Source organism: Balaenoptera musculus, chromosome 13 (genome assembly GCF_009873245.2).
Source record: "Balaenoptera musculus isolate JJ_BM4_2016_0621 chromosome 13, mBalMus1.pri.v3, whole genome shotgun sequence".
In the NCBI taxonomy this organism is placed as follows: domain Eukaryota; kingdom Metazoa; phylum Chordata; class Mammalia; order Artiodactyla; family Balaenopteridae; genus Balaenoptera; species Balaenoptera musculus.
The window spans coordinates 5171346-5192311 of record NC_045797.1 but is presented as its reverse complement, the minus strand read 5'-3'; the positions used below and the strand labels follow the sequence as shown (position 1 = coordinate 5192311).

At 40.7% G+C, this 20966-nt stretch overlaps 1 protein-coding gene and 1 non-coding gene across 5 annotated transcripts in view; one reads left to right on the top strand and one right to left on the bottom strand.

The window, feature by feature from the left end:
- Positions 1-20966, top strand: part of IL1R1 (interleukin 1 receptor type 1) — a 100647-nt gene that overhangs the window by 2249 nt on the left and 77432 nt on the right. The gene's annotated exons all lie outside the window — the stretch shown is intronic.
- Positions 1934-2016, bottom strand: LOC118906519. The gene has a single exon (XR_005022501.1). It is a non-coding gene; the product is annotated as a small nucleolar RNA SNORD86 (small nucleolar RNA).

The window sequence follows — 20966 nt, the reverse complement described above, 5'->3', positions numbered from 1 at the left end:
TTATGTCACAGAGTGTTCTGCCTATGTTTTCCTCTAAGAGTTTTATAGTGCCTGGCCTTACATTTAGGTCTTTAATCTATTTTGAGTTTATTTTTGTGTATGGTGTTAGGGAGTGTTCTAATTTCATTCTTTTACATGTAGCTGTCCAGTTTTCCCAGCACCACTTACTGAAGAGGCTGTCTTTTCTCCATTGTATATTCTTGCCTCCTTTATCAAAAATAAGGTGACCATATGGGCATGGGTTTATCTCTGGGCTTTCGAACCTGTTCCATTGATCTCTATTTCTGTTTTTGTGCCAGTACCATTACTGTCTTGATTACTGTAGCTTTGTAGTATAGTCTGAAGTCCGGGAGCCTGATTCCTCCAGCTCCATTTTTCTTTCTGAAGATTGCTTTGGCTATTTGGGGTCTTTTGTATTTCCATACAAATTGTAAATTTTTTGTTCTAGTTCTGTGAAAAATGCCTTTGGTAGTTTGATGGGTATTGCATTGAATCTGTAGATTGCTTTGGGTAGTAGAGTCATTTTCACAATGTTGATTCTTCCAATCCAAGAACATGGTATATCTCTCCATCTGTTTGTAACGTCTTTAATTTCTTTCATCAGTGTCTTATAGTTTTCTGCATACAGGTCTTTTGTCTCCTTGGGTAGGTTTATTCCTAGGTATTTTATTCTTTTTGTTGCAATGATAAATGGGAGTGTTTCCATAATTTCTCTTTCAGATTTTTCATCATTAGTGTATAGGAATGCAGGAGATTTCTGTGCATTAATTTTGTATCCTGCAACTTTACCAAATTCATTGATTAGCTCTAGTAGTTTTCTGGTAGCATCTTTAGCATTCTCTATGTATAGTATCATGTCATCTGCAAACAGTGACAGCTTTCATTCTTCTTTTCTGATTTGAATTCCTTTTATTTCTTTTTCTTCTCTGATTGCTGTGGCTAAAACTTCCAAAATTATGTTGAATAATAGTGGTGAGAGCGGACAACCTTGTCTTGTTCCTGATCTTAGAGGAAATGGTTTCAGTTTTTCACCACTGAGAACGATGTTGGCTGTGGGTTTGTCATATATGGCCTTTATTATGTTGAGGTAAGTTCCCTGTATGCCTACTTTCTGGAGGGTTTTTATCATAAATGGGTGTTGAATTTTGTCAAAAGCTTAAACCATTAACCAGACTCATCAAGAGAAAAAGGGAGTAGACTCAAATCAATAGAATTAGAAATGAAAAAGGAGAAGTAACAACTGACACTGCAGAAATACAAAGGATCATGAGAGATTACTACAAGCAACTATATGCCAGTAAAATGGACAACCTGGAAGAAATGAACAAATTCTTAGAAAAGCACAACCTTCCAAGACTGAACCAGGAAGAAATAGAAAATATAAAGAGACCAATGACAAGCACTGAAATTGAGACTGTGATTAAAAATCTTCCAACAAACAAAAGCCCAGGACCAGATGGCTTCAGAGGCGAATTCTATCAAACATTTAGACAAGAACTAACACCTATCCTTCTCAAACTCTTCCAAAATATAGCAGAGGGAGGAACACTCCCAAACTCATTCTACGAGGCCACCATCACCCTGATGCCAAAACCGGACAGAGATGTCACAAAGAAAGAAAACTACAGGCCAATATCACTGATGAACATAGATGCAAAAATCCTCAACAAAATATTAGCAAACAGAATCCAACAACATTAAAAGGATCATACACCATGATCAAGTGGCGTTTACCCCAGGAATGCAAGGATTCTTCAATATATGCAAATCAATCAATGTGATAAACCATATTAACAAATTGAAGGAGAAAAACCATATGATCATCTCAATAGATACAATGGAATCTTAAAAGCTTGAGCATGGTTGTTGTTGTTGCTGTTTGTTTTTATTTTTATTGGGCTCTGAAAACTTGGTCCCTTTGCTGGGCCTAGGGAATCACTCAGACACTAGGACTGGCCATCACCCCCAGAGCAGAGGCCTGTATAGCTCAGGGATCCCTGGTCAGCCAGCACTGTTTTGAGCATGCTTTTTCAGAGGCTTTGAAAATGTTACATCTGGAGTTGCATGGAAGACTGTTGGCTCTCAGGGTTTGGTCAACATTGCCTTGTATTTCTTATTGGACACCCTTGACCACCCTGACCTTGTCCTCTTATTGGACGCCCTTGACCTCATTATGTCCTATAATAATGTTGTTGTGTGAAAGAATAAGAAAATGGGACAGAATCTGAGATATTAAAGCAAGGAAGGAAGAAAACAAAAATGAGGTTAAGCATTCAATTCAATTCAACTTAAAACTTCCTCTTGCTCTTATGCCAAATGTGACTTTGCACTGTGGGTGTGAGGGTGTGAAGGGCTGGATGGTGGGAAAGACATTTCAAAAGGTGCAGCGAGTGACTAACTGGTTTGGTGAATCACCATGTCCACCCACAGGCGACTGGAGGCCACCATGTGTGTGCTGGAAGCTGGGGGGAAATCTGTGCTCACGGGAAACGTGTGGATAGTTGGGGAAAGGGAGGAGACATACCATCTGGAAGGAGTAGGGATGCTTCTCGAGATGAATTTGATCTTCCTAATAGTGGTGATGAATTTTCTTTTATTTTTATTTATTTAAAAATGTATTTTTTAGAGTTTCTTCAACATTTATTCCAATTTGCTTTATATTATTATACTTCTAATAGTTTTTCACAGTTATTTAAATTTAAAAGTTAACTTATAAATTAGTGCATTTTATTTTTTTTAAAATTTTTATTGGAGTATAGTTGATTTAATGTTGTGTTAGTTTCAGGTGTATAGCAGAGTGAATCAGTTATACATATATCCACTCTTTTTTAGATTCTTTTCCCATATAGGTCATTACAGAGTGTTGAGTAGAGTTCCCTGTGCTATACGGTAGGTTCTTATTATCTATTTTATATATAGTAGTGTGTATATGTCAATCCCAATCTCCCAACTTATCACTCTCCCCTCCTTCCCCCCAGTAACTATAAGTTTGTTTTCTACATCTGTGGCTCTATTTCTGCTTTGTAAATAAGTTCATTTGTAACTTTTTTTTAGATTACACATATAAGTGATATCATATGATAAAAAGGTAATTTTTATTGAAGTATTGTTGATTTAGAATGTTTCAGGTGCACAGCAAAGTGGTTCAGTTATACACATATATCTATTCTTTTTAAGATTCTTTTCCATTATTGGTTATTACAAGATATCCAGTATAGTTCTCTGTGCTATACAGTAGGACATTGTTGATTATCTATTTTATATATAGTAGTGTATATCTGTTAATCCCAAATTCCCAGTTTATCTCTCCCCCCCGCTTTCCCCTTTGATAACCATAAGTTTTTTTTTCTATGTAAGTCTATTACTGTTTTGTAAAGAAGTTCATTTGTATCATTTTTTTTTAAGATTCCACATATAAGTGATATAATATGATATTTGTCTTTCTCTGTCTGACTTCACATAGTATGATAATCTCTAGGTCCATCCATGTTGCTGCAAATGGCATTATTTCATTCTTTTCTTATGGCTAAGTAATATTCCATTGTATAAATATACCACATCTTCTTTATCCATTCATCTGTCGACGAGTAGTGATGAATTCTAAAAGATGCTTATGGCCTGTCTCTACTCAACATTCAGTTTTTTAAAAAAATTTATTTTATTTATTTATTATTTTTGGCTGCATTGGGTCTTCGTTGCTGTGCACAGGCTTTCTCTAGTTGCGGCGAGCTGGGGCTACTCTTTGGTGCGCTGAGCAGGCTTCTCATTGCGGTGGCTTCTCTTGTTGTGGAGCATGGGCTCTAGGCGCATGGGCTTCAGTAGTTGTGGCGCGTGGGCTTCAGTTGTTGTGGCTTGAGGACTCTAGAGCGCAGGCTCAGTAGTTGTGGCGCACAGGCTTAGTTGCTCCGCGGCATGTGGGATGTTCCCGGACCAGGGCTTGAACCCGTGTCCCCTGCATTGGCAGGCGGACTCCCAACCACTGCGCCACCAGGGAAGTCCCAACATTCAGTTTTTAATCTTTAACCTACAAACCCTTTTGGGCACTGTTAACATGCTGAGGAGAGAAATTCCACAGGCGAGGTCATGGAGTGGCTATGATCCACTTCTAAAATATAACCTTTAAAAACGTACACAGACAGCACATGCTCATGGTCAAAAATAAAATTTAAAAACAATACATAGAGATAAATGAAAAAGGTGAAACGTAAAAACCTAACATTGTGAGATAAATACTGTTAGTATTTTGGTGGGTATGGTTTTCTCTGAACACATTTACATTTTTGAAAAAACATGCTTGTACTGTACGTGATGTTTTATCACCTGCTTTTCCCTTTCAGCAATGTGCTGTGAGCGTTTGGCCATGCTAATGAATTTCTTCCTACAAAAGCTTTTTAATCACATTACACAGATGATTTGTTAAATCATGTTGGTATAGTTGATTTTTTTCTTTTCTATTATTAACATTCCCCAAACTAACGTTCCTATAGGGAAACCTATGCATCTCTTCCTGACTATTTCCTTGGAATAAATTCCCAGAGGTCAAAGGGCACGAGCATATTTGAAGCTCTTGCTTCTGTTACTAAATTTTTCTAGGAAAGCACTAGTCATGCATACTCCCTCCAGCAGTGTATGGACACCCTTTTCTCACACTTTCACCAGCACTGGGTTTTTCACCTTTTTTTTTTTTTCTAAAGTGTACTAATCTGATAACTGGCCAAGAGTGTTTTGTTGTCTTAATTTGCTTCAAGAACACTTTTTGTGAAACCTTCTGGCTTCCCATTCTGCTCCTTTGGGTTCCGCTTCTTGTCTTTTTTTTGGTTACATTATCAAAACAATCCTCTCTCACAGTAACTTTTGCCAACCTAATTTCTGAGGCCTTTGACCTCATTTGATGTGTCTCAGCAAGTCCGCCCAGAGTGTGTGGGAGTCGAATGCTTTTGCTCTGACTTTTTAATTTACCATTTGAGCAACTGAGGGCAAACCTCAGTCTTTATGATTTTATCTCCTTTTATCTCTACAATTTAGAGGTAAGGACTGACTTTCCGCTCCACCACATGATCCGACTGGGAAGATAAAGAGAAAAGCTAGAGGAATGTTCTTTAAATAGAAAGAAAGTAAAAATACCAAATGGTACTATTACTAGTGTTAATATGAAGTTTATTTATAGCCTCACCTTATAGAGTATCTAGTTTTGGGAGAGCTGGGTGCTGGCATTTTGACAATGTCTTCTAATTCTAAACTTGGAAAGTTGTGCGTGTTACAACATGTTTCTTGGTTCCCAGGTTCAGTAGCACATGGACATACTTTAGATTAAAAACAGGTTTTATTTTGTTGCCTATCTATCTCATCTGCACATGGGATAATATGCCATTCTTCTCATATTGCGTTTTCACCATCCACTTGCTTTACTCTGATCCCCAGTGAGAGCTTCTGAAAGGTAGGGACTGATTTTATGTGTTTCTCTCTCTCCTGGGCCTGGTTTGGGGTCTGACACCCTGTGAGGGCTTGATGAACGTTTCTCACATGAGTCAGCGGAAGGGAGCTAGGAACCTTTTTACCCAACTCTGCAGGGAAATGAATATCCCCAAAAGGAATTACAGAGGATTTAAAAATGGAGCTTTATCTGGGGCATATTGATTGTTTCCTTGGTTTAGTTTAGTGTGGGTTGGTTTCTGTTTCTACTGAGTAAGACTTTAACGCTCTTAATGGATGTTAAGCAAATGAATACAAACCCAGGGTAGAATCAGGAAAACGGAGATCGCAGCTTTTGTAAGTGCAAGTCCCATGGACTTGGCATGTATGGAAAGCTTTGCAGGAGGTACAGGGTTTCACTCTGACCCTCAGCTCAGTGGTCGGTTGTTAAAATTGGGATCAAATGAACATTTAGCAATGGTTTGAACCTGGTATTGAATAAGTAACGATGATGGCAAATGACCAATAGAGCGCTTTCTACGTGTGAGACCTGGTTCTAAGTGCCCTGTGTACAAGGTAGTCTTTATTATTATCTTACTTTGCAGACTAAGAAATGTAAGTGCAGGGACGTGATTTGCCTAAAGTCACATCAGTACTTAGTGCACAACTGGGATTCATGACACGGTCTCATTCTAGGGAGAATAAATGAATAAAAACACATAGTTTGTGTGCTTTTGAATAGATAACGCACAGTTTAAAAGGCTTTAAAAAGGTTATTCAGCAAAGTCTTTCCCTCTTTCTCACCAGTAGGTTGATAGTTAATAGTTTCTTCCACCTCTTTGACCCTGTATTAGTCAGGGTTCTCTCTCTGGAGAACCAATAGGAGATTGATATATATGTAGATATGTAGGTATCGATATAGCTATATCAATCTCCTCTTGGTTATATATGTGTCTATCTGTCTCTATGTATCTGTCTAGGAATAGACTTATTATAAGGTGTGGATTGGCTTATGCCATCATGGAGACTTGAGAAGTCCCAGGATCTGCCGTCTACAAGCTGTAGACCAAGGAAAGCAGATGGTGTAGTTAGAAGGTTGAGAGTTAGAGAGCAATGGTGTAGACACCTGTCTAGTCTGAAGGCCTAAGAACCAGGAGTGCCAAGGGCAGGAGAAGATCGACATCCTCACTCAAGTTGTCAGGCAGAGTTAATTCAAACTTCCTCTGCCTTTTTGCTCTATTTAGGCCCCCAAAGGATTGGATGGGGCCCATCCACACTGCGGAGGGCCATTTGCTTTACTCAGTTCACCAATTCAGGTGCTAATCTCTTCCAGAAACACCCTCACAGACACACCAGCTATCTGGGCATCCCATGGTCCAGTCCAGTTGACACATAAAATTAATCATCACACATGCCAATGATGTACACTCATCTGTACCTGGTTCCAAATCTGTATCTAACGAGCTGCTTTTTAACCTTTTGCTGACTAATAAGTTGTTTGCAGTCTTTTGCTATTACAACCAATGTTGCAATGAATAACAAACAGCCGTGCCTGTGTCATTTTGCAGAAGTGCTAGCAAGCGTATTTGTTGGCTAAATTCCTAGAAGTGGCACTGCTGGGTCAGAGGCTTGTGTGCATTTGTGATTTGCCCACCCACCTCCCATCAGGTTATAACAGTTAACACCTCTGCCAGGAATGTTTGAGAAAATGTTTCTCCACACGTCTGCCGACACAGTATGCTAGCAAACTGTGTTTTTTGTTTTTTTGTTTTTTTTAGCTTTGGTGATCTTATAGGGGGAAGAGGTTAACTCAGTGTGTTTTCGAATTTTTCATATCTCATATCATAGCTGAGGGGTTTTTTTAGACTATTTTTTTACTTTTTAAAATTTTTATTGGAATGTAGTTGATTTATGATGTTGTGTTAGTTTCAGGTGTACAGCAAAGTGAATCAGTTATACATATACATATATCCACTCTTTTTTAGATTCTTTGCCCATATAGGTCATTGCAGAGTATTGAGACGAGTTCCCTGTGCTATAAAGTAGGTCCTTATTAGTTATCTATTTTATATATAGTACTATGTATATGTCAAGCCCAATCTCCTAATTTATCCACTCCTCCTTATCTCCTGGTAACCATAAGTTTGTTTTCTACATCCGTGACACTACTTCTGTTCTGTAAATAAGTTCATTTGTACCCTTTTTTTAAGATTCCACATATAAACGATATCATATGTTTGTCTTTCTGTGTCTGACTTACTTCACTCAGTATGACAATCTTTAGGTCCATCCATGTTACTTGCAAATGGCAATATTCCATCTTTTTTACGGCTGAGTAATATTCCATTGTATACATGTATCACATCTTCTTTATCCATTCCTCTGCTGATGGACATTTAGGTTGCTTCCATGTCCTGGCTATTGTAAATAGTGCTTCAATGAACACTGGGGTGCATGTATCTTTTTGAATTATGGTTTTCTCCTGGTATATGCCCAGGAGTGGGATTGCTGGGTCATATGGTAGTTCTATTTAGACTTTATTTTTTAAGAGCAGTTTTAAGTTTACAGCAAAATTGAGAGGAAGGTACGGAGATTTCCCATATACCCCCTGCCCCACACGTGTATAACCTGCTCCATTATCAGTATGCCCCCTCCCCAGAGGGATACATTCGGTACAACTGATGAACCTACACTGACACATCATTATCACCCAAAGTCCATAGTTTACCTTAGGGTTCAGTCTTGGTGTGGTACATTCTGTGTTTAGACAAATATAGAATGACGTGTATGCATCATTATAGTATCATACAGAGTATTTTCACTGCCCTAAAAGTCCTCTGTGCTCTGCCTGTTCATCCCTCCTCCCACCCGCCCCCTGGCAACTACCGATCTTTTTATTGTCACTATAATTTCACCTCTTCAGAATGTCATATAATTGGAATCATACATTATGCAGCCTTTTCAGATTGGCTTCTTTTGCTTAGTATTATGCATTGAAGGTTTCATCATGTCTTATCATGGCTTGATAGCTCATTTCTCTTTAGCACTGAATAATATTCCATTGTCTGGATGGACCACTGGTGATTTATCCATTTCCCCTACTGAATGATATCTTGGTTGCTTCCAAGTTTTGGCAGTTATTAATAAAGCTTCTATAAACATCCATGTGCAGGTTTTTGTGTGGATATAAGTTTTCGACTCCTTTGGGCAAATACCAAGGAGAGTGATTGCAGGATCGTACTGTAAGAGTATGTTTAGTTTGGTGAGAAACTGTCAGACTGTCTTCCAAAGTGGCTGCACTGTTTTGCACCCCGTCCAGCAGTGAATGAGGGTCCCTGGCGCTCCACGTCCTTGACAGCATCTGCCATCAGTGCTGTGGATTTTGGCCGTTCTAATGGGTGTGTAGTGGCATTGAGATTGTTTTAAAACCGGCTGTGATCATAACGATTGTTTTTTGAGCCTCGTGGGTGTCCAGCCATGGGACGCTGCAGTAGGGCAGGGCACACAGAGGGGCCGGGCAGTAGCCCGAGTCGAGTGTGTGACGAGCGTCGTGAAAGACACAGACAGCTGCTGAGACAGTGGCTAAGGGGCTGGGTCTATGTTACCTGGTGATGGGGGGGTCCTTGTGAGGAGGCGTGAGGTCTGAGGCAGAGGGAACAGCGGCATTTGAGCCCTGCAGGGGGGGCAGGAGAAGGTCTGTATGTGGGGGGGCTGAGTGAGTGAGAGGGAGCTTGGAGATGGAGATGGGGCCAGATCACGGTGGTGTAGACAGAGATGGGGCCAGATCACAGTGGTGTAGACAGAGATGGGGCCAGATCACGGTGGTGTAGACAGAGATGGGGCCAGATCACGGTGGTGTAGACAGAGATGGGGCCATGGTAAGGAGCTTGGGTTTTATTCTGAACTTCCCAGTCACAGGCTGGGGAGATGGTGCCAGAGTGTGTACAGTCTTACCTCCCAGACCACGAGTGCTCACCTATGTGATATTAGGGAAGCCCAATCCCTGTGCCCAAGCACTGTGGGACGTCGTTGTATTTACCATGAGAGATGGTGGCAGGGCGGACATTTCCACAGGGCTGGCACGCAGGACACTGTGCTGTCTCGCCCAGCCCTGAATTCCTGGGTGTGTGACAAGCGACAGGTGCTTTGCCTGAACGTGGTTGTGGAGACATTCCACAGGCACGCACTCTGCCTCTCCCAGGCATGAAACTAGGTGTACAAAGGGCATTCTCGCTCATCCCCTCAAGCTTTGCTAAATTAACTGAGGGTTTTGAGAAATGATTCATGAGTGTCCAGTCCGGGCTGAGCTCTGTGCTCGGTGCTTCCAGTATTGAGAGGAGGAGGAGGTGGACGAGGACGGGAAAACACAGAGGAAGAAAGTGAGCAGCGGCTTCTTACTTTCTTACTTACAGTTTCGAGACAGAATTAATGTCAGTGATCAAAAGGTAGGTGGAGGGGGCAGCAAAGAGGCCCAGTCGCTTCTGGTTCCAGATGAGAACTCGGGCCTTGCAGACCACTGCAGGGACCTGTTTGGTGCTGGGGAGTCCCTGGGGCTGGAGCTTCTCTTATATCCTTCTCTGGAGGTGCAGGTAGGGGGTTCCTTCTATCTTTAGAGGTGAAGAATCAAGAGCTTTCCTCAAGGCCACGGGGTGGGCCAAGGATGGAGCTGGGACTAGCCCCTGATTCTGAGCTCTTTGAGGACGCTCTCCAAGCATCCCCAAAAGAGCAAAATTCCTCAGCCTCATCGTTGGGGAAGGCCTGGAGGAGAAGCTCTCTCTCTGCCCCACATCCTCTTTCACTTTGGCCCCTCTGGTTCCATTATTATGGGGCTGCTTGGCTTCCGAGCCTGTAGCATTGGCAGGGCCCTGCAGAAGGGCTGGACCACACCCTCACGTGCCTGATGGTTAAGGCTCTAAACCCAGAGGTGCTTCTATCTTGTGAAGAAACATAGGGGACCGAGGTCAAGTATTGTTGGTTGGGCTCTCAGGCCCCTATCTAGGGCACAACTGGTCATTTGTGGCCAGAGCAGAGTGGGGACTAGCGCGCGTGCGCGTGTGTGTGCAGGTGGTGTGTCTGGATGAAGGCTTCAGGACCTGCCGGCCCAGAAGACGTGTTCAGGGATGCAGGTTTCCATGGAGATAGGACCACCTGGGCAGGAAGTGGGACAGCTGTGAGATCAGTTAACACCTCAGCTAGCTTTGCTTCCTGGTCCAGGGAGAAGAGGGCAGGGTTTGCTCCGGAGGAGAAGGGACTCCACGGATGAGTTCCAGATGCTCAACTCAGACAGAGTGGCCCAATCCAACACAACATGGGGTGGGGTTGGGACTTGTCCAGTGATAGTGATAAGGAGGTAAAAGAGGCAGCCAAAGGAATACTTACAAGGCAGCCAAAGGAATACTTACAAAGGAGAAGTCCAGAAACATATTTATAAAACTTGAACGGCATCTATGCTAATTGCAATTAAAATAAATATTTTAGGATTCATAGATTTTCAGGCTCTTGGTTTTGCAATATCTGTGTTCAATCTGTTCATGACAATGACTAACATTTCAGTGAGAATATTAGCAAGTTGGATGTCTGAAGGCTTCAGACATTCTCCAAATCAATGAACAAATGAACGGTGATGTTGCTATAGAACTAGGCGATGGCGTGATTTTGTCTTTTGTGGAGGTTTGCCTTTTTTATCATTTGAGGGGAAATTATTGGAAGTGGACACACTTATACGTGATCCTCTTTTTTCTGAAGATACTGAACTTCTTGGCTGAGGTAAGCAGTGTTGGTTTTTTTGACTGTATCCACTCAGCCACTTATGCCAACAATATATTCCAACATGGCTGAAAACCCAACACATTCCACAGCCATGACTAAGACCCCAGAGGTTGATGTGGTCTCCCTCATTCAATTCCTGGACTTAGTGAGAGGGCAGAACTTGACTGGAAATCATGGGACAACTTTTCTCAGACCACTTATTACCTGGATTTCAACTGCTGGCTCTTCGACCTCTTCGCTCTGGGCAAATCTGCCGCCGTCCTGAATGAACCAGGCTGAGCTGTCATCTGGCTCCTCCTGGCGACGTCTGGGTGCTTTACAGACATTACCTGTGCTCTGTACACAGGTTTTACTGTTTTCAATTTGTCCCAAAGGAGGATGGGGGGCAGAGCTAGCAGATTTAGGCAGGTACCATCTCCAGATGGTGGCAGATGAATGACAGAGTCAGTATTTGAACCTGGGTCAGTTGGGCTCCCAAACCTCTTCACGTTTCATTGTGCTGATATGATAACGGGACCCAAAGAAGGGAAATGCTAGTCGATGAATAATTCTTCTTGAGATGTATTTGAACTCATATTTGTATGAGTGCTGAAGCTTTCAGAGTTCGTTCACGTGAGGAACATGATTAAGGGTCCCTTCTACCATTTCTTATGGGAACTTATCGTCCAAGCTGGCACATGTTACCTGTAAGCTAGTTTTTAAAGAAGGCATATGTACAAGGGTTATTTTCTAGCCTCTGAAATGGTCTGTAGATAATATTTAAGCTACAACCAATACAATACATATTATAAAGTAAAAATTCAACTATAATAGGAACTCAACAGATATTTCTCTGGAAGGATTAAACATACCCTGCCTGAAATAGGTGGGAGAAACCTAGTTTCACAGATTGTATCATCTATCTGTTAATGAATAATCTGTACATCAATAAAAGAACAGATAACAAATGTTAATGAGTATGTGGAGAAAAGGGAACATTTGTGCACTGTTGGTGGGAAAGTAAATTGGTGTAGCCACTTTGGAAAACAGTATGGAGGTTCCTCAAAAAATTAAAAATAGAACTACCATATGATCCAGCAAAATTCCACTACTAGATATATATCCAAAGGAAATGAAATCAGTATCTTAAAGAGATACCTACACTTCCATGTTCATTGCAGCATTATTCATAACAGCCAAGATATGGAAATAATCTAAGTGTCAACAGATGAGTGGATAAAGAAGATGTGGTACATACTGGACATACAATAGAATACTATTCAGCCATGAGAAAGGAAACCCTGCCTTTTGCAAGAACATGGAAGAAGCTTCAGGGTATTAAGCTAAGTGAGATAAGACAGACAGAGGAAGACAAATACTGTACGATATCACTTATATGTGGAATCAAAAAAAGCTGAACTCAGAGAAACAGAGAGTAGAGTGGCATTTGCAGGGGCTGGGGAGTGAGGGAAATGGGGAGATGTTGGTCAAAAGGTACAAACTTCCAATTATAAGAATAACAAGTTTGGGGATCTAATGTTCAGCATGGTGATTGTAGCTAATATATTGTATTACATACTTGAAAGTCACTAAGAGAGTAGATCTTAAATGTTCTCACCACAAAAAAAGAAGTGGTAATTATGCGATGGGATGGAGGTGTTAGCTAACACTATGGTGGTCATATCTGACAGTATAAAAATGTATCAAATCAACACATTGTACACCTTAAACTTGCACAATGTTATATGTCAATTATATTTCAATTAAGCTGGGAAACAAACAAACAAAATAATAACCTGTTAAACAATATGCAAAAAATCACAGCATTTCTTTCCTGGGGAGAAAATATATGATTCTAGTCAGAGGTGTTAGAATGGGTACTTTGACTTGTTGATTTAAAAAATCTCATGTGATACTTGCCATGACAACCTCTTTTGAACAAATTTCCCTCAAGGTTTAAGCACTTCTCTAGATTGTCGCAGTGGGTTACTGAGCTGACTCATAAGGAGAAGGAGAGGTTACATTTTTGCTATTGTAATAATGTGGGAAATTACACCCCACATCACTCAGCACACTTGAATATTTCTCATCAACCTCGAATTCTGAGATTTATTTAACTGCAAGATCAGAGTTCTAGATTTTCTTTCCCAGTTGAAATGTTTAAGAAATTTAGGTAATGTGACATAGTATATAAAAACTAGGTTCATAGGAAAGTGAAAAATGCTGGGAGGGTGGCGGAGGAGGGGTGGTGGAGACAGACACTTCCTTTAGTCTGGAACTGATGTCTGGGTCATGAATTATGGTTCCAGGGAAACCTGCTGTGTGTGAATAAACCCCTGAAGTTGGACTCTCTTCCTCTGCCTGGCCCCTGTCGGCCCAGTCGGTGTAGAAAATGGTGTTGCTGCATTAGGGGACCCACTCAGCTATGTACAAATAGAACAAACGTCTACTGACTATGATCGCCCTCTGTGATCTAGGCCAGCCTTTGTCCATCTTGATTGCATGTTGGAATCACCTGGGGAGCCGTAAGCACTACCGGTACCTGGGCCCCACCCCCCAGACGTTCTGATGGCATAGGTCTGAGATGCAGCAGACCTGGGCAGAGGGATTTTTAAAAAACTCTCCGGGTGCAGGTGGTGTAATGTGGCTTGAGAATCACTGACCCGGGAAATAGACAGCCGTAGTTTCCGTAATTTACCCAAGTCAACAAGAAGCCAGCTAGAACAAGGCTGTCCTGAGTGATTGCCAAATCCCTCTGCTGGGGGAATTTAGGTACATTTCCCAGAAAACTTTGTTCTTGAACATGATCACAGGTTCTCTGTCCCGTCCGTGTGGTCTGAATTTTCTAAGGGACAGTGAGTGTAAGTAGTGTAAATGGAGCCGCTTTCATTTATTCGGCAAAGATTTAAACATCTGCTCTGCTCAAGCTGTGGTCAGTCAGGGAAAGAGCTTACCTTTCAGCATGTGATGAGTATCAAGGAGAGAAGAGCTCAGCCGTACGGAGTCCGGGGTGCTGGTGCCACCAGGGACGGGGAGGTGAAGCCAAGGGCTCAGAGGAGGTGGAGATAGTCACCCGTCTCCCCTGGTTGGAAGGGTGGGAAAACCCTAGAATGCCCTCTGAAAGGAGCATACAGTATTGAGGATGGGCCTGGAAGGAGGAGGAAGAAGGATAACAGTCTGGGCAGAGGGAATGAGGGAACAATGGAGAAACTGGCAAGGAGACTGGTATGTGATTTGACCTCAGCCGAGAAGCATCAAGGAAAGGAGGGGAACTTGTCAGAAAGATGGGGTCAGGGATGCAAGGCGGGTCTGGAATGAGAGCCAGTGGTCTGGGCTTCATCCAGAGGAGTGGGAGCCCTGCGGGGGTGGGTTCTGACTGCCAAAGCCCAAGCAAAGGGCAAGTGGGGGTTCGCCTAGCACTATTTATCCAGCTAATCTGGATGCTTTAGAAGAAAAGCCTGTGTTGGTCTAACCATCTCATTTGACAAAGTGGGAAAAACACCCACGTAGGTTCCACACGTCAGTTTTGTGTCCACAGGGTGGGTGGGTTGTTGCATTAGGGTGGTTCAGACTTTTCCTGATTGCTGCCTTATTCATCTCTCCTTTTCTCTAGCTTTGAGCACAACTTCCTTTATTCTTCCCCAGGCCCCCTTCTGAGGGGGAAATTGAAGAGCCTCCCACACATATAATCTTGTTGTCTCAAGTAGTGACAGTGAAACTCTGAGTATAAAAAGGGTCTCTGGTCATTAAGAGGCCTGATGGTTCACACGGTATTTACTTCATTCTTGGCCACATTGACTCTTAAGTAAATATGGTAACTGCTTGTTTAAAAATTCTTTTCACAATACAATAATAACATTGAAAGGTCAGCCAGGTTTTGGCACAAATGGCCAACATGCTTCTGCCAATGATGTTTCTGGATTAATTTTATTGCTTCTAAATGTTCTTCAATGCATTTTGAGAATTTTATTTATAAGAAAGTGCTGTTAGTGGTTCTGTCTAAAAGGGGAGAGGAGAGAGAGCGATTTCCCTATAATTGAGATCACTTTGTCTAAGTCTGATTTTGAATTATCTCAGAGATAGAACAGATTGGTGGTTACCAGAGGCAGGGAGTGGGGAGGGGTGAAATGGGTGAAGGGGTCAAAATGTGCAAAGTTCCAGTTATAAAATAAATAAGTCCTAGGAGGTAATATACAGCATGATAACCATAGTTAAGAATATTGCCTTGTATATATGAAAGTTGCTAAGAGGTTAGATCTTGTAAGTTCTTATCACAGGAAAAGACATTTGTAACTGTGGGTGGTGATGGTTGTTCACTAGACTTATTGTGATCATTTCAAAGTATATACAAATGTCCAATCATTATGTTGTACACCTGAAACTAACATGTCAATCATATTTCAGTTTAAGAGGTATTTATTTGCATTGTGTTGGACACATTAGAGGATTCCTCCCCTCCCCTCCAACACACACACACACACACACACACACACACACACACACACACACACACACACACACACAGAAGGAGGATGTTTATGGTCCTGAAAACTCTCGGGTTCACTTTTTCTCCCATTGGCAGAAAAGGGTGAAATCACGTTAGCCGACTTTCTATGCTGGGTCCTAGTGTTTTCTGTATGACAAGGCTAACATTTTTCTAGATAAACTTTGCATGTCTATAGTTTCTCACTTCTGCTTCTTACTGTTCTCACATTAATTCATAACCCCATTGCAATAAGTGTTTGACCTAGTTTGAAAGAATCTGGTCGTAAAGGAAGAAGGAAAAAGCCACTTCTTAAAGGTAAGGCTTATTTATGTGTGAATCTTAGATGTGTGACATAGTCGGGAGATAAAATATTGAAAGGTCTTAGTTTTCAATGTTGGGCAGTGTTGTTTCATATCTGCACCTTTTCTCATCAAACCACAGGTCCAGTTTTGGACTGGGAAGGCATCCTTACTCCAGGCTTGAAACTGTAACACGTCCCCTACCTATCTTGGGGGACCAAAAATAGCAGCACAAAGCACCTACTATGTGCCAACTACAGCAATAAGCACTTTACCTGTATGTTCACCATCCTGGCCAGGTGGGCTCTGGTTTCCCCATGTGACAGATGGGGAACTGAGGCTGACGAAGCACAGTTGGAATGGGTAGAGCTGGAGGCACCTTGAGCCTCTCCTGTCTATGAGTTAATGCTGCTCGTGGCATCCCTGGCACATGCTTTAGTGGCATCCCCGGCACATGCATTAGTGGCATCCCCGGCACATGCATTAGTGGCATCCCCGGCACATGCTTTAGTGGCATCCCCGGCACATGCATTAGTGGCATCCCCGGCACATGCTTTAGTGGCATCCCCGGCACATGCATTAGTGGCATCCCCGGCACATGCTTTAGTGGCATCCCCGGCACATGCTTTAGTGGCATCCCCGGCACATGCTTTAGTGGCATCCCCGGCACATGCTTTAGTGGCATCCCCGGCACATGCTTTAGTGGCATCCCTGGCACATGCATTAGTGGCATCCCCGGCACATGCTTTAGTGGCATCCCTGGAACACACATTTTTTTTTTCACACACACACACTCTATTTTACTTTTACAAGAGATAAATAGACTGACACCAAGCATTGTAAATGGATGACCACAACAAAACAACAATGATTGCAATTACCAAACACGAAACACACTCCTACTATGTCATAATATTGACATTCAGTCCAGTAATCCTCCACTGTAACAGCTCCTTTACTTTGCAGTGAAAATTGATTTGTATATTCTTTGCCTCTGAGTCCTTGTGGGATTTTCTTTTTTTTAATTCAAACAGAAAGTCACAAAAATTATAATCATCCTCATCAGTTCACTCAGTCCCATGTAATTAATTTTTTTTTCATCTTGATCTTTTGTTAGCACTTTTATGAGTTCATCAGTTTTCCATTAGAGTTCTGAAAATGCTTATTCATTCAGTTCAGCAGTATAGTCAGTTACCAGAAACCTGTACTTGTCAGAGACTTTTCCATGAATTCCTTGAAGATAAAACCCTTTTATAGGAAGATTTTTGCAAAAGCATCAGAGTACACCCAGAACTGTCTGTAAATGACAAAAGACTTAAAAATGACCACAGTTAAAGATTTGATGAAAGTTCATAATAGTGCATTGACAAGGAAATTTAGTTATTTCTGAGATATACATTTTAAAGTAATAACTAGAATTATGACTTATAATGTTATACCAGAACATATAAGATTTTTAGAAATTTCATGTAATGTCTGAAACATTTATATTAACATATTTGCATACAAATAACCCAATGAAAGTTTAGTATTAGTTGTTTTGTTTGTTCGTTTTTTTATACTGCAGGTTCTTATTAGTCATCAATTTTATACACATCAGTGTATACATGTCAATCCCAATCGCCCAATTCAGAACACCACCATCCCCACCCCACCGCAGTTTTTCCCCCTTGGTGTCCATATGTCTGTTCTCTACATCTGTGTCTCAACTTCTGCCCTGCAAACCGGCTCATCTGTACCATTTTTCTAGTTTCCACATACATGCATTAATATATGATATTTGTTTTTCTCTTTCTGACTTACCTCACTCTATATGGCAGCCTCTAGATCCATCCAAGTCTCAACAAATGACTCAATTTCGTTCCTTTTTATGGCTGAGTAATATTCCATTGTATATATGTACCACAACTTCTTTATCCATTCATCTGTCGACGGGCATTTAGGTTGCTTCCATGACCTGGCTATTGTAAATAGTGCTGCAATGAACGTTGGGGTGCACGTGTCTTTTTGAATTATGGTTTTCTCTGGGTATACGCCCAGTAGTGGGATGGCTGGATCATATGGGAAATCTATTTTTAGTTTTTTAAGGAACCTCCATACTGTTCTCCATAGTGGCTGTATCAATTTACATTCCCACCAACAGTGCAAGAGGGTTCCCTTTTCTCCACACCCTCTCCAGCATTTGTTGTTGGTAGATTTTCTGATGATGCCCATTCTAACTGGTGTGAGGTGATACCTCATTGTAGTTTTGATTTGCATTTCTCTAATAATTAGTGATGTTGAGCATCTTTTCATGTGCTTCTTGGCCATCTGTATGTCTTCTTTGGAGAAATGTCTATTTAGGTCTTCTGCCCATTTTTGGATTGGGTTGTTTGTTTCTTTAATATTGAGCTGAATGAGCTGTTTATATATTTTGGATATTAGTCCTTTGTCTGTTGATTTGTTTGCAAATATTTTCTCCCATTCCAAGGGTTGTCTTTTCATCTTGTTTATGGTTTCCTTTGCTGTGCAAAAGCTTTGAAGTTTCATTAGGTCCCATTTGTTTATTTTTGTTTTTATTTCCATTACTCTAGGAGGTGGATCAAAAAAGATCTTGCTGTGATTTATGTCAAAGAGTGTTCTTCCTATGTTTTCCTCTAAGAGCTTTATAGTGTCCAGTCTTACATTTAGGTCTCGAATCCATTTTGAGTTTATTTTTGTGTATGGTGTTAGGGAGTGTTCTAATTTCATTCTTTTACATGTAGCTGTCCAGTTTTCCCAGCACCACTTATTGAAGAGACTGTCTTTTCTCCACTGTATATCTTTGCCTCCTTTGTCATAGATTAGTTGACCATAGGTGCGTGGGTTTATCTCTGGGCTTTCTATGTTGTTCCATTGATCTATGTTTCTGTTTTTGTGCCAGTTTATATTGTCTTGATTACTGTAGCTTTGTAGTATAGTCTGAAGTCAGGGAGTCTGATTCCTCCAGCTCTGTTTTTTTCCCTCAAGACTGTTTTGGCTATTCGGGGTCTTTTGTGTCTCCATACAAATTTTAAGATGATTTGTTCTAGTTCCATAAAAAATGCCATTGGTAATTTGATAGGGATTGCATTGAATCTGTAGATTGCTTTGGGTAGTATACTCATTTTCACAATGTTGATTCTTCCAATCCAAAAACATGGTATATCTCTCCACCTGTTGGTATCATCTTTAATTTCTTTCATCAGTGTCTTATAGTTTTCTGCATACAGGTCTTTTGTCTCCCTAGGTAGGTTTATTCCTAGGTATTTTATTCTTTTTGTTGCAATGGTAAATGGGAGTGTTTCCATAATTTCTCTTTCAGATTTTTCATCATTAGTGTATAGGAATGCAAGAGATTTCTGTGCATTAATTTTGTATCCTGCAACTTTACCAAATTCATTGATTAGCTCTAGTGGTTTTCTGGTGGCATCTTTAGGATTCCCTATGTATAATATCATGTCATCTGCAAACAGTGACAGTTTTACTTCTTCTTTTCCAATTTGTATTCCTTTTATTTCTTTTTCTTCTCTGATTGCCATGGCTAGGACTTCCAAAACTATGTTGAATAATAGTGGTGAGAGTGGACATCCTTGTCTTGTTCCTGATCTTAGAGGAAATGATTTCAGTTTTTCACCATTGAGAATGAGGTTTGCTGTGGGTTTGTCATATATGGCCTTTATTATGTTGAGGTAGGTTCCCTCTATGCCCACTTTCTGGAGAGTTTTTTATCATAAATGGGTGTTGAATTTTGTCAAAAGCTTTTTCTGCATCTATTGAGATGATCATATGGTTTTTATTCTTCAATTTGTTAATATGGTGTATCACATTGATTGATTTGCGTATATGGAAGAATCCTTGCATCCCTGGGATAAATCCCACTTAATCATGGTGTATGACCCTTTTAATGTATTGTTGGATTCTGTTTGCTAGTATTTTGTTGAGAATTTTTGCATCTATATTCATCAGTGATATTGGTCTGTAATTTTCTTTTTTTGTAGTATCCTTGTCTGGTTTTGGTATCAGGGTGATGGTGGCCTCATAGAATGAGTTTGGGAGTGTTCCTTCCTCTGCAATTTTTTGGAAGAGTTTGAGAAGGATTGGTGTTAGCTCTTCTCTAAATGTTTGATAGAATTCACCTGTGAAGCCATCTGGTCCTGGACTTTTGTTTGTTGGGAGATTTTTAATCACAGTTTCAATTTCATTACTTGTGATTGGTCTGTTCATATTTTCTGTTTCTTCCTGGTTCAGTCTTGGAAGGTTATACCTTTCTAAGAATTTGTCCATTTCTTCCAGGTTGTCCATTTTATTGGCATAAAGTTGCTTGTAGTAGTCTCTTAGGATGCTTTGTATTTCTGCGGTGTCTGTTGTAACTTCTCCTTTTTCATTTCTGATTTTATTGATTTGAGTCCTCTCCCTCTTTTTCTTGATGAGTCTGGCTAATGGTTTATCAATTTTGTTTATCTTCGCAGAGAACCAGCTTTTAGTTTTATTGATCTTTGCTATTGTTTTCTTTGTTTCTATTTCATTTATTTCCGCTCTGATCTTTATGATTTCTTTCCTTCTCCTAACTTTGGGTTTTTTTGTTCTTCTTTCTCTAGTTCCTTTAGGTGTAAGGTTAGATTGTTTACTTGAGATTTTTCTTGTTTCTTTAGGTAGGCTTGTATAGCTATAAACTTCCCTCTTAGAACTGCTTTTGCTGCATCCCATAGCTTTTGGATCGTCGTGTTTTCATTGTCATTTGTCTCTAGGTATTTTTTGATTTCCTCTTTGATTTTTTCAGTGATCTCTTGGTTATTTAGTAACGTGTTGTTTAGCCTCCATGTGTTTGTGTTTTTCACGTTTTTTTCCCTGTAATTCATTTCTAATCTCATAGCGTTATGGTCAGAAAAGATGCTTGATATGATTTCAATTTTCTTAAATTTACTGAGGCTTGATTTGTGACCCAAGATGTGATCTATCCTGGAGAATGTTCCGTGTGCACTTGAGAAGAAAGTGTAATCTGCTGTTTTTGGATGGAATGT